Source organism: Lonchura striata, chromosome 30 (assembly GCF_046129695.1).
Source record: "Lonchura striata isolate bLonStr1 chromosome 30, bLonStr1.mat, whole genome shotgun sequence".
Classification (NCBI taxonomy): domain Eukaryota; kingdom Metazoa; phylum Chordata; class Aves; order Passeriformes; family Estrildidae; genus Lonchura; species Lonchura striata.
In genome coordinates, this window is record NC_134632.1 from 2,813,014 (window position 1) to 2,837,242 (window position 24,229).

Below are 24,229 nucleotides of genomic sequence, written 5' to 3' on the forward strand. Positions count from 1 at the left end.
TCCCAATATCCCAAATTCCCAATATCCAACTATCCCAATGCCCCAACATCCCAAATTCCCAATATCTCAATGTTCCAATATCCCAAATTCCCGATATCCCAATATCCCAAAATCACAATGTCCAAATATCTTAATATCCAAATATCCCAATGCCCCAATATCCCAAATTCCCAATATCTCAATGTCCCAATATCCAAAATTCCTGACATCCCAATGTCCAAAAATCCCAATATCCCACTATCCCAATATCCATAGGAAAGGGGCTGCATCACCCCATGGGCTCTACATCGGCTGGGAGACGCCACAGGAACCACAAAAGAGAAGAGGGAAGTGGCAGAAAAGCCACCAAAACCTGGGATTTTGTTGGAAATCGAGGCTTTTCCTGTTCCGAGGTGGTTCCCTGAGGCCAGCGAGTGGCTCTCAGTGTCCCCAAGAGCTGCCACCTGGGGTCACAACCCCACAGCAAGCCCCTAAAACACTTCAACCAAGCCAGGCAAGGACCACGAGCATCCCACAGCTCCCCCATTCCTCAGGGATTTTGGGGCTGGGATTTCCTGCTGGCATTTCAGAGTTCTAGGGACAATCAGGGACATGGAGGGAACAGCACAGGCCAGAGGGGAAAAGGGCTTTTTGTCAGCCAGGGTTAGCTGTGTTCTCAAGCTCCAGGGAAGCTGCCGGCACTCCAGAGGCAAAAAGGCTGCGAGGAGAGGCTCTCATGGAGAGAAAACAAAATCTTTCTGAGGGCAAAATAAATAAAGAACAGGCAGCATCCGCCCCAGACGGGGCCCAGGGGTGGCAGAGCAGCCTGGGGAGGGATGGGGAGGGAGAACGTCCACGGCTGATCCCAGAACACACGGGAAGCACCAGCCCTCACAAACCCCACAGAAAGGCACCAAATCAGCACAGGGGTGTCCCAAACTGCCCCAATTCCAGCCCCAGCGCCATCCCAAACTGCTCCATCCCAAACTGCCTCAATTCCAGCTCCAGGGCCATCCCAAACTGCCCGTCCCAAAGTGCCCTGATTCCAGCTCCAGGGCTATCCCAAACTGCTCTGATTCCAGCCCCAGAGTTGCCCTAATTCCAGCCCCACATCTGTCCCAAACTGCCCTGTCCCAAACAGCCCCAATTTCAGCTCCAGGGCCATCCCAAACTGCCCCAATTCCAGCCCCAGAGCTGCCCCAATTCCAGCCCCAGAGCTATCCCAAACTGCCCTGTCCCAAACTGCCCCAATTCCAGCTCCAGGGCCATCCCAAACTGCCCCAATTCCAGCTCCAGGGCCATCCCAAACTGCCCCAATTCCAGCCTCAGAGCTATCCCAAACTGCCCTGTCCCAAACTGCCCCAATTCCAGCTCCAGGGCCATCCTAAACTGCCCCAATTCCAGCCCCAGAGCTATCCCAAACTGCCCTGTCCCAAACTGCCCCAATTCCAGCTCCAGGGCTGCCCCCCAGACTGCCCCAAACTGCCCCAATTCCAGCCCCAGGGACTTTTCAATCTCTGGAGCAGCAGAAGCCCAAAGAACCGAACCCTCCCTGCCTGGCCCTCCTTATCCCACCAGCAGCACCCCCAGGGCAGCTCCCGGCGTTATCAGGGCACCACAGGCACCAACCGAACCTCGGGGACAGCAGTGACACTGTCAGTGTCCCCTCCTCAGCAGTGTCCCCACCTCGGGAGGGACCCGTGCTCCAGCTGCAGGGAGCGGGGAGCACGGCAGGATGGGGGGAACAGGGATGGGACACAGGGATTGGGACATGGGTATGGGGGACAAGGGGATGGGGACACTGGGATAAGACACAGGGATGGGATACAGGACACTGGGATGGGGACACGGGGATGGGGGAACACGGGGATAGGACATGGGGATGGGGAGAACAGGGATGGGACACAGGGATGGGGAACAGGGATTGGGACATGGGTATGGGGGACATGGGGATGGGGACACTGGGATGGGGGACACAGGGATGGGGGACAGGGATTGGGACACGGGGATAGGACACGAGGATGGGACATGGGGATGGGGAGAACAGGGATGGGACACAGGGATGGGGAACAGGGATTGGGACATGGGTATGGGGGACATGGGGATGGGGACACTGGGATGGGGGACACAGGGATGGGGGACACAGGGATTGGGACACGGGGACAGGACACGAGGATGGGACATGGGGATGGGGAGAACAGAGATAGGACACAGGGATGGTGACACGGGGATGGGGACACAGGGATGGGGAGAACAGGGATGGGACTCAGGGATGGAAGGACACAGGGATGGGACACACAGATGGGACACTGCAGCTCCCGGGACACCCAGAGCTTTGCTCCTGCCCCATCCAGCAGGGATGGATCCCTGCCCATCCCCAGCCCCGTTCTCCCACGGCTCCTCGTGGAGCTGAGCTCATCCATCCCTGCCAGGCAGCAGCTCCCAGCAGCGGGAAGCAGGAGGTGGCAGGCCCAATTAAGCAGGCTCCTGCTGATTAAGAGAAAAAACGCTAATTCCCCCACCCCACCACGCTCATTTCCTTCTCTTTCATAGCAACCGGCGCTGTCTGAGGAGTGCTCAGAGGTTAAGAGGGAGACAGTTAATTAATACTGTAACGGCCTAGCCCTTAATTACCCCTGACAGAGCTCAGGGGGCAGCGATCAGCACCATCCCTGTGTCCCACTGCAAGATTCCAGCCTGGAATTCGCTCTGTCCTGAGGAGAAAGGAGGGACCCAGCACCATCCCTGTGTCCCACAGTCAGATAGATTCCAGCCTGGAATTCGCTCTGTCCTGCGGGAAAGGAGGGACCCAGCACCATCCCTGTGTCCCACAGATTCCAGCCTGGAATTCGCTCTGTCCTGAGGAGAAAGGAGGGATTCAGCACCATCCCTGTCCCACAGTCAGATTCCAGCCTGGAATTCGCTCTGTCCTGCGGGGAAAGGAGGTATTCGGCACCATCCCTGTGTCCCACCCTGCAATCCCAGCCTGGGACCGAGGTGTGGGATGGCTCCTGTCTGCTCCAAGCATCCTCCCGCAGCCCTTTTGGGATCACAGCCCCGTTCCCAAACCTGCCCCATCCCACCAGCACGGCTCCCTGGCCGAGCTGGGAAGGATCCACCCGGATCAGAGCCATCGCTCTGAGGAGATCCCAGTGACTCCAGCGGGTTCTGTCCTTCACTCTGGGAATCCATTCCCAGAGCCCCAGGCCCTGGAGAGGAACAAGCGCTCCCTGAGGGATGAAAACAGCCCAGGTGGGAGAGGAGTGTGAGGGGAGGAAGGAGAGGAGTGTGAGGGGACAAGGGAGAGGAGTGTGAGGGGATGAAAGAGTGTGAGGGGAGGAAGGAGAGAAATGTGAGAGGACAAGGGAGAGGAGTGTGAGGGGAAGGAAGTGGGGTGTGAGGGGATGAAAGAGTGTGAGGGGAGCAAGGAGAGGAGTGTGAGGAAAGAACACGGAGTGAGGGGAGGAAGGAGAGGAGTGTGAGGGGACAAGGGAGGGGAGTGTGAGGGGAAAGAGTGGGGTGTGAGGGGAGGAAGGAGCGGGGTGTGAGGGGAGGAAGGAGAGCAGTGTGAGGGGAAGATGGAGTGGGGTGTGAGGGGACAAAGAAGTAGGGTGTGAGGGGAGGAAGGAGAAGAGTGTGAGGGGAGGAAGGAGCAGGGTGTGAGGGGATGAAGGAGAGGCATGTGAGGGGAGGAAGGAGCGGGGTGTGAGGGGAAGATGGAGTGGGGTGTGAGGGGAGGAAGGAGAGCAGTGTGAGGGGAGGAAGGAGCGTGCGGGCTCCAGGCAGGAGGAGCTGGCGAGGAGCGGTGGAGCCGGTGCTGCAGCTGAACCTGCCCGGAATAATAAACGGCAGCCACGGCACCTCTGTCCTGCCAGGGACAGTGCCCGCAGCCAGCGCCACCGCCCCAGCCTGGCCTGTGCCCACCCCAGCCCCAGGACCTGCTGGATTTACCCTCGCAAAGCGCTCGGAAAGCGACGAGGAAAAATTAATCAGCTGGAGGTGCCACAAGTGGCAACTCCAGCCACGCCGTGGGGTGGCCCTGCTGCCGTGCTGGTGGCACCAGGAGCTGGCATGTGCCAGCAGCAGCCCTGGTGGGTCCCTGGGTGAGGACAGGGATCCTCCTGCCTCAGGACATCGGATCAAATCCTGATGGACAGCGGGAGCTGCTCCATCCTCCCAATGGAGCAATCCCTGCCCAAGCTCAGGAGGTTTTTCCATTGGTCCACGAAGGAGGATGAAATCCGTGCCCCAGCTGGGACATCTCCCACCCACAGGCCAAGGAAAAGCATCACCAGCCACCACATTCCCTGCCCAGAGCCACAAATACCAGCTCAGATCAGGTGGATCAAGGTGGGATCACCTTCCCCGAGCACCTGGATCCCAGCCCCACACTCTGCCCCTCTCAGCAGCACCCACCAGAGTCCAACTCCTCTCCCAGTTTGGGAATGGGGTGTTGGGAACACTTGGCTGCCGGAGGTTGCCATGGCAAACTCAATGTAAAGCTGTCAAGGATGCTGTTTATGTTGCCAAGTGGGGAGGAAGGGAAAAAAAATAATAAAAAGAAAAAAAAAAACCCACATAAAAATCAACTCCCCCAAAATTCCCCTTCCTTGGCTCGGGTTTGAGATTTTTTTTCTCGTTGGGAATCTGAAGCTGCATCTGCAGTGGGATGAGAGAGGCTGCACGGACAGGGACGTTCTCCAGATGCACAGACGGACTCCACGAGCCAAAGTTGCCAATTAAAGGAGAAAAACGGCCTTGGAGCACCTTTGCTGCCCCTGGAGAGGCCACAGGGAGGTGAAAATCCCCTGGAATGGCTGAATCCAGGGAGGAATCACCGGGAGAGACCCATGGGGTGCTGCCATCACCGTGGGGAGGTTGAGGAGGGGACGAGACCCCCCTGCAGCCCCCCAGAGCCAGGGGAGGCGCCTTCCCAGCGGGAATGTGGGACCTGGGCTCTGCACTGGCACCTGGGCACAGCGTCCTGCCCCGCACCAACAGGTGACAGCCCTGGGGACAGGGAGGGCACCGTGGGGCTGTGGTGACAGCTTTGGGGACAGGGAGGGCACCGGGAGAGGGGTGACAGTCTTCGGGACAGGAAATGGACAGCGGGGCTGTGGTGACAGCCTTGGGGACAGGGAGGGGACACAGGGAGGGGACACAGCGAGGCTGAGGTGACAGCCTTGGAGACAGGGGGCTGCGGCAGGCAGGTCCCCGTCCCACCAGGACACGGCCACGTGGAGCAGGTGGAGCCCAGCCCGGCTGATGGGGGATGCCACGGGGGATCTCAGGGGGATGTCAGGGGGATTCCAGGGGGATTCCAGGGGGATGTCACGGGGGACTTCAGGGGGATGTCACGGGGGATTTCAGGGGGATGTCACGGGGGATGTCACGGGGGATTTCAGGGGTATGTCACGGGGGATTTCAGGGGGATGTCACGGGGGATTTCAGGGGGATGCCACAGAGGATTCCAGGGGGATGTCACGGGGGATTTCAGGGGGATGCCACAGAGGATTCCAGGGGGATGTCACGGGGGATTTCAGGGGGATTTCAGGGGGATGTCACGGAGGATTTCAGGGGGATGTCACGGGGGATGTCACGGGGAGTTTCAGGGGGATTTAAGGGGGATGTCACGGGGGATTTCAGGGGGATGTCACGGAGGATTTCAGGGGGATGTCACGGGGGATTCCAGGGGGATGTCACGGGGGATTCCAGGGGGATGTCACGGGGGATTCCAGGGGGATGTCACGGGGGATTTCAGGGGGATGCCACAGAGGATTCCAGGGGGATGTCAAGGGATTTCAGGGGGATGTCACGGGGGATTTCGGGGTGCCCAGCGTCGCCCCGGAGCCGCCGCGGGCAGCGGGGGGCCCGGCCGCCCTGGGCGCCCCTCCCCTGCACACTCACCAAATCGCAATGTGCAGATGGCAGCGGCTCCGCTCCCGCTCCTGCCCGTTCCCAGCAACACCCCTGGCAAGGGAAGCCTTCCCTGCTTAACCCCTGCGGCGCCGGGCCCGCGGGGGACACCGCCGGGCTGGCACCTCCCCGGACGAGGCGGGGGCGCAGAGGGACGAGCCTCGTGCTCAGGGCTGGCTGAAAGGGGCAGGGGACATCCCAGCCGGCATTGTCACCTTCGGGGAGGAGGGGCAGGGTGGCAAGAAGGTCACGGTGCGGGAACCGCCATCCCGGTGTCACGGAGAGGAGAAGGGGACAAAGCCAGGCTGTGACAGACCCCGGGACAAGCTCAGGGACCTTGTGCCAGCTCAGGAGGATCTGTCCCCTTCCCTCGGTCACGCTGTGCCGAAAGCAGAAGCGGTGGCACCCGGGGACAGCCACCTGTGGCACCCGCGGGATGTCCCCTCCTCCCGCAGCAGCATCCGCTTCCTCCGCCAGGGGTGGGGACAGCGACACTGCCCTGCCCGCGGGGGCCACCCGCACCCGGCAGCGACACCCCCGCCACACCCGGGGGACACTCCAGGGCCAAACCCTGGCACGGGGGACACCCCGCTGACCGCCAGACCCGCCCCGTTCCTGGGGGCAGACGGGGAAGGAGCCCGCAGGCTCCATCCTGCGAGAGGGGATGAACCTGGGGGGGATGAACCTGGTGGGGATAAACGTGGGGGGATGAACCTGGGGGGATGAACCTGGGGGGGATAAACCTGGGGGGGATGAACCTGGTGGGGATAAACGTGGGGGGGATGAACCTGGGGGGATGAACCTGGGGGGATGAACCTGGGGGGGATAAACCTGGGGGGGATAAACCTGGGGGGGATGAACCTGGGGGGGATGAACCTGGTGGGGATAAACGTGGGGGGGATGAACCTGGGGGGATGAACCTGGGGGGATGAACCTGGGGGGGATGAACCTGGGGGGGATAAACCTGGGGGGGATGAACCTGGGGGGATTAACCTGGGGGGGATAAACCTGGGGGGGATGAACCTGGTGGGGATAAACCTGGGGGGATAAACGTGGTGGGGATAAACGTGGGGGGATGAACCTGGGGGGATGAACCTGGGGGGGATGAACCTGGGGGGGATGAACCTGGGGGGATGAACCTGGTGGGGATAAACCTGCGGGGATAAACGTGGGGGGGATGAACCTGGGGGGGATGAACCTGGGGGGATGAACCTGCTGGGGATGAACCTGGGGGGATGAACCTGGGGGGGATGAACCTGGGGGGGATGAACCTGGGGGGATGAACCTGGTGGGGATGAACCTGGGGGGGATGAACCTGGGGGGATGAACCTGGGGGGGATGAACCTGCTGGGGATGAACCTGGGGGGATGAACCTGGTGGGGATAAACCTGGGGGGGATGAACCTGGGGGGATAAACCTGGGGGGATAAACGTGGTGGGGATAAACGTGGGGGAAAAGCCCTGGAAAAGGAGCAGGAAAACGCCCAGGAAGCGCTGGGGCCTCATGGAGAGCGGCGGCAGCAGCAGCGCTGTGCCAGGGAAACTGAGTCACCAGCCGAGTGACAACGGGGCAGGACGCGGGGCTGGAGGCGCAGCCCGGGAATTCCTGCGGGAATTCCTGCGGGGATCGGCCCCTGGGGCTGCTCCTGGGCAGGGCTGGGCAGGACAGGCTCCCCTCGTCCCCGCGGGTCCCCACGAGTGACAATTCCTGTCTCCTGCAGGTGACAATTCCCGACTACCGTGAGTGACAGTTCCTGTCTCCCACGAGTGACAGTTCCTGTCTCCTGCAAGCGACAATTCCCAACTCCTGCAAGTGACAGTTCCTGTCTCCCGCAATTCCAGTCCCCCACGAATGACAATTCCCATCTCCTGCGAGTGACAATTCCTGTCTCCCGCGAGTGACAATTCCAGACTCTCGCGAGTGACAATTCGTATCTCCCCACGAGTGACAATTTCCATCTCCCGCAAGTGACAATTCCCGACTCCCACACCACTCCTCCCCGTCCACGACATGGGGTTGGGGACGAGGACAGGGACACGCCACAGCTCCCACGGGCTCAGGGTGCCACACGCTGCGGGCAGGGAGCCGCTGTCCCCGCGGTGTCACCGTCACCCCCGGTGCCAGCCCCGCAGTTTTTCCTCCCACATGGCTGTGCCAAGCACACAATTCCCGGTGCCAGCAGGCAGCCACGGGGCTGCCACGTGCAGGGCACAAGGCTGGGGGCCTGTCCCCAAACCAGCTGTCACCCCCTTGGCCGTAGATCCTCGTCCCCACACCGGTGACACCGAGGGCGGCGATGCCAGCAGAGCGTTGTCCCATCCCTGCCTGTGTCACACCATCCTCCTCCTCCTCTCCTTCCTCCTGCCAGGCCCGTGGGACCCACAGGAGGGATGGCAGCAGGGCCAAGGTCACAGGGAAAGCAGGAGAAGGCAGGAGGAGGTGACATTCCCCAAAACGAATGTCCCTGCCGCCACCCTGCAGGGCACTCACGCGGCCGCCACCGCCCCGCTCATTCCAGCTGCCCTGGCTCCCATTTTGCTCCTATTTTGCCTCCTGCTAATTGACGTTGGAAAACTGCTGGTTTTTGGCGTGCCCAAGGCAGCAATTAACTCCCGCAAAGGGCAGGGAAGAGGCTGGAGGCGGAACGCTGGGCACAGCCTTGGCACGGATGCGGCCATCCATGACGTGGCTCCCCAAATCCCGCTGCCCTGAGCCCCAAAATCTGCATCCCTCAGCCCCTAAACCCACAGCCCTGAGCCTCAAACCCCCCAGCTCTGAGCCTGCTGCCACCAGGGGCTGTGACAGCTCGTGGTGTCCAGGCTTCCAAAAGTGTCACATCCACGTGCCAAAGCCACCACCGGGCACAGCTGGCAGTGCCGGGGGTCAGGAATCTGAATCGGGGCTTCCCCGAGCCTCAGGGTGCAGCAGCCCAGGAATTCCAGGGGGGGTGGAAGTAAAAGAAAAGCAGGGAGCCTCCAGGCGAGCTGTCAGGGAGAATGTTTCCATCTAAGGCCTTGGTATTTCTCCGGCGGCGCCTGCACTAAATCAGCGCCGCTCCTCTCATTATTCTCTCCGTGCTTTACAAGGTAGCACGGTGCAGGAACGCAGGAGGATGGGCAGCAAAGCCAGCCTCTCCTGCAGCAGCAAACACCTGCAGGCCTCACCCTCTGCAGGGGCACAGCATCCCCCTGGGGACAGCCCCTCTGCCACCTCCCGAGCAGCCTCGGCGCTTTCAACACCAACACGGTTTTGTTTGTGATCATCCGGCCACCAAAATCACAGAATACATCTTTCACCTGCCTGTAACACCCAGAGGATTTCAAAGGACATGTTGATGTGGTGCTCAGGGACATGGTGTAGTGCTGGATTTGGCACTGCTGGTTTAAGGATTGGATTTGACAATCTTAAAGATCTTTTTCAACCCCGACAATTCTGTGATTCTACGCAGCAGCCCTCAGGTAGGGAGGAGCTGGGCTGCCTTGCTCTTTGCTCTGCGTCTGTCCCTCTCTCCCCCAAATTCACCTGCTCCCTGGAGGTGACAGTGGCACAGCCCCGGTGCTGCCAGGTTGGCAGGACTGTCCTGGGTGCCAGCACGAGGTTTTGCCCGCTCCTTCTCCATCCCACCTGGCACCAGGAAATGGGTTCTTCACTGGGGAGCCTCCACGGGGTGATGCAGCAGCTGGCACGCAGTGGGTGCCCCTTCTCTGCTCTGTTCCCTTCCCTCCGGGCAGATCTGCTGCAGGGACGTGTCCAGGGCAGCAGCTCCCACCCCGCTGCCCCCTCCACCTCTCCTCCCTCCTCCAGACCCATGCTGGGCTCAGCTTGGCGCCGATTCCCAGCCCCAGAGCGAGCCCAAAGCCGAGGTTTGGGATTTGGGCAGCTTGGAATTGTGGAGCAGGACTGGAGGATAACAGCAAGGCAGCAAACCAGGCCCTGGGGCTGCTCTGGCAGCACCTCCAGGATGGACACGGGGCAGTGGCCACATCCCAGCCCTGTCAGAGCCACCTGGACCCTGCCAGCCGCTGGCACACCTGGCCAGCCGGGAGCTGGCACCGGGAATCCTGGCAGGATGGGGATCCCGTTGGCAGGGTGGTGCTGCAGAATACTGGAAAGATGGTCTCTGTAACATTCGGGGGAAACCGAATATCCTCAAAAAGTGACATAACAGATTCAAAAGAGAAGAAGGAAAGGAGAGGCTGAAAAACCTCAACCCTGCTCCTCCCCTAACAATTACTAATAAACCCCCAGAACATATTACTGGAACTAGGATGCAGGGGAGGATGAAAAACCATAAACCATACATATCTTGAACAGACTCCAGTATCTTCACAAGCCTTAAAAATCACTTTCACTGTCCTGGGAGGTCCCTGAGGAGCAGGAGAGGCCAGGGGAAGGCTGGGGGCAGTGTCCAAGCTGGCCAGGCTGGAGCAGAGGGCAGGAGGGAGGAGCCCGGAGCCCTCTGCTCCAGAGCCGTTCCTGGGCACAGCCCCAAGCAGGATTTTTTTGGATTTTTGCATCTCAGGATGGACAGCGGGATTTTGGCAGGAGATGGGGCTGAGCCTGGTGAATCCCAGCCCAGGGCAGGGATGCTCCTGCCATCCCATCTCTCTCATGGGATGGGGCAGCCCAGAAGCAATTGGTGTCCAGCTCATCTCTCCACACACCTGAGATCTCCCAAATCCCGATTCCCACCTTCCCACATCCCGTTTGGAAAGCGCAGGAATTTTAAAATCGGCTTAAATTCCATCCAAACCCAGAGCACGGCGCAAAACAACACTCGGGGGGACAGGAGAGCCACCGGGCAGGACAGGAGGACACAGGCCCGGTGTTTTCAGCAAGATTCCACAGGGACAGGGGATTCCCACCCCGAAAATCCCTGGGGGCTGAAAATAGGGCCCCGTCCCTTCCTCCAGCAGCAGCAGCCGGGGGAAGCATCAGCTGCTGCGGGAAGGCAGGAGGAGGAGAGGGGCAGCCCGTGGGATTTTTGGGGTGCCCAGGACACCCTGGGGCACCTGGTGGCTCACCTCGTCACCGCCGGGAGCTTCCTCTTCCCTGCTCCGTGAAGAATCCCGTGGGGAAAATCAAAAAATTAAAAAAAAAAAAAAAAAAACCAAAAAAACCCAAACCGGCAGCAATCCCTCCTAAAAACGCCCCTGAGGAAACTGAGGCAGGAGAGGCAGAGCTGGTGGGGCAGCACAGGGAAATTTGGGGGATCCCCTAAAGCTGGGGTTGTGGCAGGAGGGGATCACCAACAATTCCAAATGTGCTGTAGGAGAACCCCACCAATTCCAGATGTGCTGTAGGGAATCACCAACAATTCCAGATGTGCTGTAGGGGAACCCCACCAATTCCAGATGTGCTGTAGGGAATCACCAACAATTCCAAATGTGCTGTAGGAGAACCCCACCAATTCCAGATGTGCTGTAGGGAATCACCAACAATTCCAGATGTGCTGTAGGGGAACCCCAACAATTCCAGATGTGCTGTAGGGGATCGCCACCAATTCCAGATGTGCTGTAGGGGAACCCCAGCGATTCCAGATGTGCTGGAGGGTGACAATTCCAGCGGGCGGATCCCGAGGGTGGCGGCAGCCCTGGGGACACGGGGAAGGGCTGGGGACAGCGCTGTCCCTCCTGCCACCGCGTCAGCCGGGAGGAGCGTCCCGGCTCCGAGAATTCCCGCTCTGGATCACATCCCTGCCAGCCCGGCTACCTGCAATCACTTTCCCCACACTCCTCCAGCACTAAGTATGTATTTTCCCATCCAAAAAAAACCAAAAAAGCAAAAAAAAAAAAACCAAAAAACAAAAAAACCCAGAAAAACCCCAAATAAACCAATCAAACAAAAAAATCCAGGAAAATCTCAAAAAAGTAAGAAAAAACCCAAATAAACAAAGCAAACAAACAAAAACCCAAAAAGCAAAAAAAAAATCCCAAAAAACCCCAAATAAACCAAACAAAATGAAACAAAAAAACAAAAACATCAAAACAAAACAACAACAACAAAAAAAACCAAACAAACCAAACAAAAAACCCCAAAAACCCCTAAAAAACCAAAAACAACAAAAAAATCAAATAAACCAACCAACCAAAAACAAAAAAAAAAACCAAAACAAAACACACAAAAAAAAAAACCAAACACAAAAAAGCCCAAAAAAAACTCCTAAAAAAACCCCAAAAAAACCCACCAAAAAAAACGAGCCCAGCGCCGATTTTCTAAGGGACAGACCCGCAACGACGAGGGATGGAAGAGGAGTACGAACAAATGAAATAAATAAATTTAAAAAATAAAAAAATTAAAAAAAAAAAAGGCTGCGAGCGCTTTTCGCTGCCGCAAAAGGGTTAAAAAAATAAAGTCGGGAAAAGCGATAGGAAAAACACACGCGGCTCCCAGGGAAGAGCGCGCCCGGCTGCTCCCGTTTCCCTTCCCAACATGCCCCGCTCCTGGGAAAGTGTGGGATGTTTTCCATATATAACTGCAAACTGTTCCATGCAGTAAGAAGTCTAATTAAAGGGAGCCAGGCGAGCAGGGAAGGAGATATTTACCCGGGAGAAAAGAAACCCCCGACCCCATCCGTAAAAAATCCGAAATGCAGACCTTCGCCCAGCAATGGGGGGGAAGGAAGAGAGAAAAATAATAATAAAAAAAAGTAATGTGGTGGTGGGTGTGGGAATCGCCAAAAAAAAAAAAAAAAAAGGAAAAAAAGGGGAAAAAAAAACCAGGCGGGAGAGGCAAATCAGAGGATGGAAAATATGGAGAAATAGGAGGGGAGAGCCAGATGGGCCAGGAGAGCATAGGGAGGGGCAGGGCAAGAAATAGGGAAAGTTCCTCGGAGCTGGGATGAGCTGGGAATAAACTGGGAATGAGCTGAGAATAAACTGGGAATAAACTGGGAATGAGCTGGGAATGAGCTGAGAATGAGTGGGAATAAACTGGAAATGAGCTTAGAATGAGCTGGAAATGAGCTGGGAATAAACTGGGAATGAGCTGGGAATAAACTGGGAATGAGCTGAGAATAAACTGGGAATGAGCTGGGAATAAACTGGGAATGAGCTGAGAATAAACTGGGAATAAACTGGGAATGAGCTGGGAATGAGCTGAGAATGAGTGGGAATAAACTGGAAATGAGCTTAGAATGAGCTGGAAATGAGCTGGGAATAAACTGGGAATGAGCTGGGAATAAACTGGGAATGAGCTGAGAATGAGGTGGGAATGACCTGAGAATGAGGTGGGAATGAGCTGGGAATAAACTGGGAATGAGCTGGGAATGAGCTGGGAGGGGGCACAGCCACCCCCCCGGGAGCCTCCCAGGCTCTTCCCCCCCAGGTGGAGAAGCGAAGATTTGAGCAAAGCAGCCGGAATGGGCTTGGAAAATCAATGGAATCAATCGGAAAGGGAATCTAGGCGGGCGGGAGAGATGGAAAGGGGGTGGGCAAAGCCTGGAGGCACCGCAGGGCCCCAGGGTGGGTGGCAGGGAAGGGGCAGCACCCTGGGCACCCATCCCGGGCACCCACAGGCTCCCAGCCCGGCCCAGCTGAACCCCACCGGTGTTCTGGGGGAGCTGTCTCTCTTCCCGCGTCCAGGGGGATGGGAAAAATCCTTGGGAAAAGCCTGGATGTGCTTTCCAGAGGCGCTTCCTTCGAGCTGAGCTTCCCACCAGCGCCAGGCACTCGCCTCAGCCAGAGCAGGGACGGCGTTCCCGCTTCCCGGGGTAGTCACAGCAATTAAAAACCCTGAGCAGGCTTTAATTAAGTGCTGATTGATTATATGAGTTTGGGGAGAGGCACCACCACCACCACCACCACCATCATCATCATCATCATCATCATCTCCATGGGTGATGATTCCAACTGGATGCGGCTCTTTGCTCCCTAAAATTGCACCTTGTCCTGTTGCCACCCCGCAGTCACCCCGATCTGCAGCCATGGAGTCTGGGGTGTCATTCCCGGCCCTGTCAGTCATTCCCAGCCCTGACATTCCCAATCCTGTAATTCCCAACCCCGACATTCCCAGCCTCACCTCCACACCCCTGCCCTGCATCCCAGCATTCCTGACCTGCCATCCTGTTCCCTCCTCCCAGCAGCTCCCAGCTGCACCAGTAACCCGGGCAAACTGGGATATCCCTCCATAAACTGGGATATCCCTCTGCAAACAGGGATATTCCTCCATAAACTGGGATATCCCTGCAGCAGACTGGGATATTTTTCCATAAACTGGGATATCCCTGTGCAAACTGGGATATCCCTCCATAAACTGGGATATTCCTCCATAAACTGGGATATCCCTCCCCTGGGACAGACATCCCTGCCAGGAGGGATTGGGGCCTTCCAGCCCTGCTGCACGGCCCCAAAACCAAGCGCTTTTTTTGCCATAAACGTGTCACAAATCCCAGCTAACCCCAAAAAAAAACCCACCTGCAGCGACACTGGGATGGAAACCCACCATGGTTCGGGATGGAATCCCACCATGGTTTGGGATGGAATCCCACCATGGTTTGGGATGGAATCTCACCATGGTTCGGGATGGAATCCCACCATGGTTCGGGATGGAATCCCACCATGGTTCGGGATGGAATCCCACCATGGTTCGGGATGGAATCTCACCATGGTTCGGGATGGAATCCCACCATGGTTCGGGATGGAATCTCACCATGGTTCGGGATGGAATCCCACCATGGTTCGGGATGGACTCCCACCATGGTTCGGGATGGACTCCCACCATGGTTCGGGATGGAATCTCACCATGGTTCGGGATGGAATCCCACCATGGTTCGGGATGGACTCCCACCATGGTTCGGGATGGAATCTCACCGTTGTTCGGGATGGAAGCGATGAAAAGAGACCTCAAAGCTCATCCCATTCCCTGGGCAGGGAAACCTCCCGTCATCCCAGGGTGCTCCAAACCCAGCGTGGCCTCGCTCGGCTCAGACACAACGGGAACCAGGACACAGCCCAAACGACGTCCCAAAAAACCCCAAAAGCTGCGCCCAGCCCCCGGGCAGGAGGGACGGGCGCTCTGGGGTCGGCGGAGGTGACGGTGGCCACCGGCCCCGCTGTGCTGGCCCGGGCCCAGGGGGGCCCCGAGCAGCAGCGCTCATCCCGCTAATCCCGGGATAATTGCGGCTTTACCAGCGATAGGGCCCAGATTAGCGGGGAAATCCCGGAGTTAGGGGCACCCAGCTGGCACCGAGGGAGCCAGCGGAGAGAGGGATCCCGGGAATACAGCGAGGGATCTGCGGGATACAGTGAGGGATCTGTGGGATACAGCGAGGGATCTGTGGGATACAGTGAGGGATCTGTGGGATACAGCGAGGGATCTGTGGGATACAGCGAGTGAGGGATCCCAGGAATACAGCGAGGGATCTGCGGGAATAGAGGGAGGGATCTGTGGGATACAGCGAGTGAGGGATCCCGGGAATACAGCGAGGGATCTGCGGGATACAGTGAGGGATCTGTGGGATACAGCGAGGGATCTGTGGGATACAGCGAGTGAGGGATCCCAGGAATACAGCGAGGGATCTGCGGGAATAGAGGGAGGGATCTGTGGGATACAGCGAGTGAGGGATCCCAGGAATACAGCGAGGGATCTGTGGGATACAGCAAGGGATCTGTGGGATACAGTGAGGGATCTGTGGGATACAGCGAGTGAGGGATCCCAGGAATACAGCAAGGGATCTGTGGGAATAGAGTGAGGGATCTGTGGGATACAGCGAGGGATCTGTGGGATACAGCGAGTGAGGGATCCCGGGAATACAGCGAGAGATCTGCAGGATACAGAGAGTAAGGGATCCCGGGAATACAGCGAGGGATCTGTGGGAATAGAGTGAGGGATCTGCGGGATACAGTGAGGGATCTGTGGGATAAAGTGAGGGATCTGTGGCATACAGAGAGGGATCTGCAGGATACAGTGAGGGATCCACATGAATACAGTGAGGGATCTGTGCAAATATAGTGAGGGATCTGTGGGATAAAGTGAGGGATCCACAGGAATACAGTGAGGGATCTGTTTCATACAGCAAGGGATCTGCGGGAATATAGTGAGAGATCCACAGGAATACAGCAAGGAATCTGTGGGATACAGTGAGAGATCTCTGGGATAAAGGGAGGGATCCACAGGAACACAGTGAGGGATCTGTGGGAATACGTGAGGAATCTGTGGGATAAAGTAAAGGATCCACAAGAATACACTGAGGGATCTGTGGGAATGCAGTGAGGGATTCAGGGGAATACAGCAAGGAATCTGTGGAATACAGAGAGGAATCCTGGGAATACAGCAAGGCATCCATGGGAATACAGTGAGGGATCCCAGGAATACAGCGAGGGATCCACGGAATACAGTGCAGGATCCCGGGAACACAGGGAGGATTCCCCGGACACCGGCACCCAGCAGGGACACACACACCCAGCCGTGGCTCAGGGTGTGATTCCCGCCCCCCATCCCAATGGAAAAATGCCAAACCCACGGCCAGGATTCCCCTCCAGCCCAGCTGTCCCTGCCGGAATCCCCTCCGCTCCCGAGGCTCTGCCTCCTTTCCCCTTTCCCAGCATTTTCCCTGCAGGATCAGGGGCCTTCCTCACCCTCTCCATCACCTTCCAGCACGGCCAGGGGCTGGGCAGGGGGGTTCGCTCCTGGAGTAACGAGGTGAGTGGGAATGCAGGGTGGGAGCTTGGATTGGGGCTGTCCAGAACTGTGTGGGATCCTCCAAAACTGGGTGGGATCCCCCAGACCTGTTTGGGATCCTCCATAACTGTTTGGGATCCTCCAGAACCGTTTTGGATCCCCCAGAACTTTGTGGGATCCTCCAGAACTGTGTGAGATCCCCCAGAACCGCTTGGGATCCTCCAGAATTGTTTGGGATCCCCCAGAACTGTTTGGGATCCTCCAGAACTGTGTGGGATCCCCCAGAACTGTTTTATATCCCCAAAAAATGTGTGGGATCCCCCAGAACCGTTTTGGATCCCCCAGAACTGTGTGGGATGCCCCAAACCCTTGTGGGGTGCCCCAGCACCACCCTGGCTGCTCCCACACTCGAGGGGAGGCAGGTCCCGGGTGAGCAGGCTGAGATTTGGGAAAATCCCTCTGCTCCCTGCTGGCTTTTCCTGGATCCCTTCCCAAAAGCCCCGTTCCCAAAGGATCACCCCGAGAGGGGACAGATCCCAGCCAGCTCCCGGGCACGGAGACCCAACCGAAGCGGGCCAGCGCCGGCAGCTGCGGCCGGGGCAGCGCCAGGAGGAAGGGAGGCTCCTCGTCGTCCTTCCCAGAGGGAAAAGGGACAGTCCCGAGCCTGGAAAGGCCAGGGAACACTTCCAGCTCCTGGCTCTGACCCCCGGGGCCGCAGGGCCACGTCCCCCCGGCGCTGCAGAAATTCCATCTGCAGCATCTGCCCGGGATTCCATCATGCACTTCACGTCCCACTGCAGGAGCCGGAGCATCCCCCGGCTGCTGACCTGCACGGAAACACTGACTGCTGCTGCTGCTGCTGCTGCAGGGAGCTGCAGCAGGGCAGGAAAAGCCATTCCTGCACCTGGCTCCAGGCAGGAGATGCTGCAGCAGGTGCCCGGTGAGGTGAGACAGGCACGGAGCGCACCCACGGATGGGGAGAGGTGGGAAAACAGCGCCAAAAAAAGGGAAGCAGGGAACAGGCAAGAGCTGGCACAACAGAATCCAGCGGCGGGGACGGAGCTGGAGCACGGTGGGGATGGGTTTTGATGGGATGTAGGCATCCTGGGGAATTCATGGATACTGTGGGAGTCCAGGGCTTCCCTCTGGCTGCCCTGGGACCCTGGCAGGTGTCAGGAACCCCCTGGACAGAGCCCCCAGAGACACTGGCTGTGATCTCTGTCCTTGGAAAAGAGTTTTCAATCTTACAGGATGAATTACCAGCTCTGAGGGTTTGATATAAGGAATAATTAAGTGTGGCACGGGTGCAAAAGTAAAATTTTAGGATTCTAGATGAGGGTCCAAAGGGGACAAGATGGAGGAAATTGGGTGTGCCTTGTCCTTTTTCTCCTTCTTCATGCCCTCCATGTCTCACTGTGGTGTTGGCATTTTTCTGTTGGTTCAGGCTGGGGACACACTGTCCAACGTAGGTGACAGATATTGGCACGTTCTTGTAAATCCAGCCCAGGGAGTTTCTGGTATTTAATGTTTGTCACATCCCACTGAGGGCAGAGCCCCACACGCTGCCCTGCAGGACAGAGCTGGGCAGGGCAGCAGAACATGTGAGAGATCAACAGAATAAACAACCTGGAAACCAGCACAGACCAATTATGGCTTCTGCTTTGGCAGTGGGGCTGACAGAGACTTTTACAATCTCAGAATCATCAATACCAAAAATTCCGACAGATACCATCACAGCCCCCTCTGGATGAGCTTCCCCCAAAACAAGAAGAATCTCAGCACCCTGCACGTGCTTCCAGCCTTTTCCACCTCCTCTAGGAACCCCAGCCAGCACCCAGCGCTCTCCAATAAATCCAAAATGTCCCTGAGGTGAGAAACCCGTGGATTTAACACCCCGTGGAACAGCCAGGGGCACAGCACACCCCAGGGACGCCAGAGCAGGCAGCAGGATGAGGTTTTCCAGCTGGATTGCCCCATGGGGATGCTGTTTACTTTCTCCTTCCCCCAGGAAATCTCCTGCTGGCTCAGGAAACACCCTCAGGCACAGCTCTGCAGGGAGGAGACACTTCCCAGCCACAGCTTTGGTCCTCCCTTTCATTTTTTTGGCCAGTCCACTTGGGGTCAGATTGGAGAGCAATCAGTCACTTGGGAAATAACACCACTCCAGGCCTCCTCCCTCAAAGAAACCTCAAAAGACAGCATTTAAGACGAGCTTAATTTGGACAACTAAAAATAGCCAGCACCAGTCACACTGGAAAATGCAGGATGTGGAGCTTCACCCTCTCCCAGCTCCAGCCTGCACACAGCGGGGGGGTTGTGGCCTCCAAATTTTGGGGATTTGTCCCACAGGGAATCCAGCAGGACCCTCTGGGGCCCATCCCAGAGCCCTGCCCGGCTGCTCCGAGGGAAGTGCGGGGACCCAAAACTTTCCCAGGCAGGATGTGGTGACTCAGAGCCACGTCTGCAGCGGGACACCCAGGAAAGCTCCCAGCCACGCTCCCCAGCTTCTCCCAGCCCAGCCACGGCTCCGATCCCAGCTCCTGCAGCTGATCCAGCCCCCAGCCAGGCCTGTCTATCGGGATGAATCCTGGTTGTCATTCCTGCTGCTCCAGAGGCTGTCACCCACGCTGTCACCCCTCTTCCAGCCTCGCTCCGGCCATCCTGGGGTTCACCCAGCGCCAGCCTGCCCTCATTTCCCTGCACTAATCCCTCCCTGCTCCAGAGGCAGGAATAATTTTTAACTCAAGGTTCACGCCTTCAGGATTCAACCTGAATCCTGGTTGTCATTCCCGCTGCTCCCGAGGCTGTCACCCACGCTGTCACCCCTCTTCCAGCCTCGCTCCAGCCATCCTGGGGTTCACCCAGTGCCAGCCTGGCATTCCCAGCTGCAAATCCAGCCTGCCCTCATTTCCCTGCACTAATCCCTCCCTGCTCCAGAGGCAGGAATAATGTTTAACTCGAGGTTCACGCCGGAGCACCAGCTCCCTCCCAGCCCGGGTCAGCCCCAGGCGTGTCCCCGGCGCCGAGGCCGTGCCGGATCCCTGCCGCTGGCACGGGCACGTGCCCGGCTGTGCCAGGAAGCCCCTCCGGAGCTGCGGGAAGCTCCGGGAAGCTGGCACGGCGCGCTGCCAGCTGCAGCCATCCGTCACGCCGGGACTGGGACGCAGCCGGGCTGAGCTCTGCAGGTGCCACGAGAAAATCCCACATCCCGCTCGGAGCCGTCACATCTCCCCCGGCATCATCCCAAAATCAGCGGCCTTCCACGGAGCAAGGAGGAGAGGGGGCAGTGCTGGAGGACTGAGCCATCTCCCGGCTCGTCCCGCTGCCCCTGGGCTGCCTGTGGAATGGCAGGAGTGGGAAAGCAGCCTTCCTCCAGGATCCTGGGCTGTGTCCCCAGCAGCACGGGGTTATTTTTAAGAAGCTGGAAAGTGAGGCGAGGAGCTGGAATAGCGAGGGGGCCACGCCACTAAAAGCCTCTGGAAAGGCTGGAGCCCTGGAGAGGCGAGGGGAGGCATTCCCAAACAGGAACAAAAGGCGAGAAGCGAAAAGCCGAGGGCATTCCAGGGGCCAGGAAGAACCGAGGGCATTCTAGGGGCCAGGAAAAGCCGAGGGCATTCCAGGGGCCAGGAAAAGCCGAGGGCATTCCAGGGGCCAGGAAGAACCGAGGGTATTCTAGGGGCCAAGAAAAGCCGAGGGCATTCCAGGGGCCACGGGCACCTCCCGGCTGAGCGAGGGGTGTCGAAGGGACACTAAAGCTCCAGCTGCTGCTGCAGGGTCCTTAATTAGCATCTCGAGAAACGGCGCCGAAAAATCAGACACCTACCGCCCGAAATCCGAGCCCGGAGCTGAAAATCCGATCGCCGACCCCGATGCTCAAAGAGCAAAGGTCACTTCCAGCCCCACGCCAGCCCCGCCACCACCCCACGGTCCCCGCGGTGCCCGGATTCACCCCCTGCCCACCGCCACCCCCTCGCAGAGGCAGCACGGCGAGGGCCAGCGGCTTATTTTTAGCCTGGAGAAGGCAGGAGCGGCCATCCCGACTCTTGTCCTTGGCGTGGGACACGCCGCTGTCCCCCCCCGGGCCACCCGCACCCCGCTGCCCCCCGGCTCTGCAGCGCTGCGTCCCCCCGGGGCTGGGCTGCATCACCTCCTCGGGCAGGAGCAGGAGGATGCTGGGCTCAGCCCTGGAGCCGCGGCACACGGAGCGGGGATTATTTACAGCTCCTTAACGGAGCGAGGCAGGGCTGACCTTTGCGAGCCGCAGACAAAAGAGGAGATGTCGGGAATCGCTGCTGCGGGACCCGGCCCGGCGCGGAGGGATGGCAGAGCCACGCTGGGGAGAGTGGGGGGGGTTCGGCAGAGGGGAACCGGCCACGCAGAGCCGAGCTCCGGCGCTGGGATCCCAGCCTGGGAAAGGAGGGATCGGATTCCTCCCTCCCCGGCCCCGCCGGACAAACTCTTCCGGGTGGGGACTCCTACGCGCCGGGCTCTGCCCAGGCACGGCTCGCTGCTCCTTCCCGCAGCAGCCACGGGGGCACGGGATGGGAAAACCGGGACTGCTCCTCGCCCCCGGCAACGCGCTCGGCTCAGCCCAGCTGCCGACTCATCCCTGCCGGGGAAGCGTGGAAGGAAAAGTTTCCCCGTCAGCACAAAGCGCGGACACTTGGCCGGAGCTTCCCCTCGGCCGGTGCTGCCCCGGCCGGGAGCTCCCCACGCTGGGACACGCCAGGGCTCGGCCACGGGTGGCCGCAGTGGGTGGGGGTGGCAAGGGACAGGCCCGGGGTGGCACTGCGGTGGCACTGCGGTGGCACTGGGGTGGCACACAGCCCCTGGTGCCGCAGGGAAGGGAAGGATTCCCGAGGCCGGCAGCTCTCCCATTGGCACTGGGCTAAGGATGATCGATCCCGTCCCATGATGGACGATCGATCCCACGATGGATGATCGATCCCACAATGGATGATCGATCCCGTCCCATGATGGACAATTGATCCCACAATGGATGATCAATTCCATCCCATCCCACAATGGATGATCGATCCCATCTCATGATGGACGATCAATCCCACAATGGATGATCGATCCCGTCCCATGATGGACGATCGATCCCACGATGGATGATCCATCCCATCCCATCCCATCCCACAATGGATGATCAATCCCACAATGGATGATGGATCCCGCGATGGACGATCAATCCCACAATGGATGATCGATCCCGTCCCATGATGGACAATTGATCCCACAATGGATGATCAATCCCATCCCATCCCACAATGGATGATCGATCCCACAATGGACGATCGATCCCACGATGGATGATCCATCCCATCCCATCCCATCCCACAATGGATGATCAATCCCACAATGGATGATGGATCCCACGATGGACGATCAATCCCACAATGGATGATCGATTCCATCCCATGATGGACAATTGATCCCACAATGGATGATCAATCCCACAATGGATGATCGATCCCATCCCATTCCATGATGGACAATCAATCCCACGATGGACAATCGATCCCACAATGGATGGTCGATCCCATCCCATGATGGACGATAGATCCCGCAATGGATGATCAATCCCACAATGGATGATCGATCCCATCCTATCCCATGATGGACAATCGATCCCGCGATGGACGATCGATCCCACAATGGATGATCGATCCCATCCCATGATGGACAACCAATCCCACAATGGACAATCAATCCCACAATGGATAATCGATCCCATCCCATGATGGACCATCGATCCCACAATGGATGATCGATCCCATCCCATGATTGATCCCATGATCAATCCCACGATGGACGATTGATCCCACGTCCCTTCCCTCGCCCTGAAGCTGCAGGATTTGGGCAGAGGGTTGCTGGTGTCACCGCTGTGTGTTCCCTCCCCAGCCCACACTTCTTGGTCCATATTTAGGTCCCCATGTAAGACTTGATGCCATGATCCAGAAATCCCAGGAGAACTCCACCAGGGTCCCCATGTCCCTTGTCACCAGCCCAGGCTGGTGGGACATGGGGACCCTGGTGGAGTTCTGCACCCTGGAGGGAGCAGGGCCAGCCCCAAAAGGGAATCCCAAAATCCCAAAATTCCCGGGACCTCGCTGTGCATCAGCTTCCCACGTTCCAATCTGAGACCCCTCCCAGAAGCTCACAAACGCAGGAGGACTCTGAACTCAGCTCTTACTCACAGAGAGTTCTCCCAGGATTTAAGGTGCTTAATTAGCGGTTTCAAAGAGTCACCAGCGGGCTGGGTGACACCCCAGCGGGTGTCATGCACTCCACAGGGCTCCAAGCTTCCCTCCTGTCCCTACCCAGCCTTACCTTGTGGCTTTTTTCCCTTTTCCTAACGATCCAGCAGAGGGGCAGGGTTTATAAGTCCATAGAAACTCTATTATCCCCGTGCATTAAAGCCAAAAGCAACTAATTAAAACATCAAAGTCACAGGGTTCATTAGCTCAGCCTCAGCGCTGGTAGGAGGTGACAGGGATTGTGGCTGTCACCCGACTGCTCCCAGCGATCCCTGCACCCCAAAACACATTCCCTGTCCCAGTGTCACTGGGAAAACCAGTGGCTTCCACTGGAAAACCGCTGGGCTGGGCAGGATCCCGTCACCTGCCTGTCCCTGTCCCCCAGCTGGTCACCTCTGCCTGCACCAGTGTGGAGAGGAGGGAGGTTGGGGACAGCTCTGCCACCTCTGCCATCAAAGCTCCTTCCCACAGGAGCATCTCCAGCCCCATCACCACCTATCGGATCCCTATTCCCCCCAGCACAACACAGGGGGACAGGGATGGGTTCAAATTCCCAGCTCTGCACACCAGAGCCCCTCCGGCGTGCCAGAACAGCCATTCCTTACTGGGAATGCTGCAGCATCCCTGGATCCAGGAGTTTCCAGCCAGCCACAGGAGACAGGGGACACCAGGGAAGTGGCACCGCCTGTGCTGCAGTGGCCACTTCCCACCTAAGGGCCTGCATCCATCAGCGTGGTCACACCGAGATCTGGTCACTTCCACTGCTATGGTCACCTCAGTGACCATTGGTCAGTTCCCACTGCCATGGTCACACTGAGCACTGGTCACTGCCATGGTCACACCAAGCACTGGTCACTTCCACTGCCATGGTCACCTCACAGTGACCACTGGTCAGCTCCCACTGTCATGGTCACACCGAGCACTGGTCACTTCCTACTGCCATGGTCACCTCCCACCGAGCAGTGGTCACTTCCACCACCATGGTCACTCCCACTGCCATGGTCACAGTGACCACCGGTCACTTCCACTGCCATGGTCACACCGAGCACTGGTCACTGCCATGGTCACACCGAGCACTGGTCACCTCCCACCTAAGGGCCTGCATCCCACTGTTGTGGTCACACTGACCATCGGTCACTTCCCAAAGGACCTGCACCCATTCCCACACCCACACTGACCATCGGTCACTTCCCAAAAGATCTGCATCCCATTTCCACGGCCACACTGACCATGGGTCACTTCCCAAAAGATCCGCACCCCATTTCCATGGCCACACTGACCATGGGTCACTTCCCAAAAGATCTGCACCCCATTTCCACGGCCACACTGACCATCGGTCACTTCCCAAAGGACCCGCACCCATTCCCACACCCACACTGACCATCGGTCACTTCCCAAAAGATCTGCATCCCATTTCCACGGCCACACTGACCATGGGTCACTTCCCAAAA

At 58.2% G+C, this 24,229-nt stretch overlaps 1 protein-coding gene across 3 annotated transcripts in view; it reads right to left on the reverse strand.

The window, feature by feature from the left end:
• The window catches only part of ATP2B4 (ATPase plasma membrane Ca2+ transporting 4), a 74,511-nt gene that overhangs the window by 47,013 nt on the left and 3,269 nt on the right, over positions 1–24,229 (reverse strand). The gene's annotated exons all lie outside the window — the stretch shown is intronic.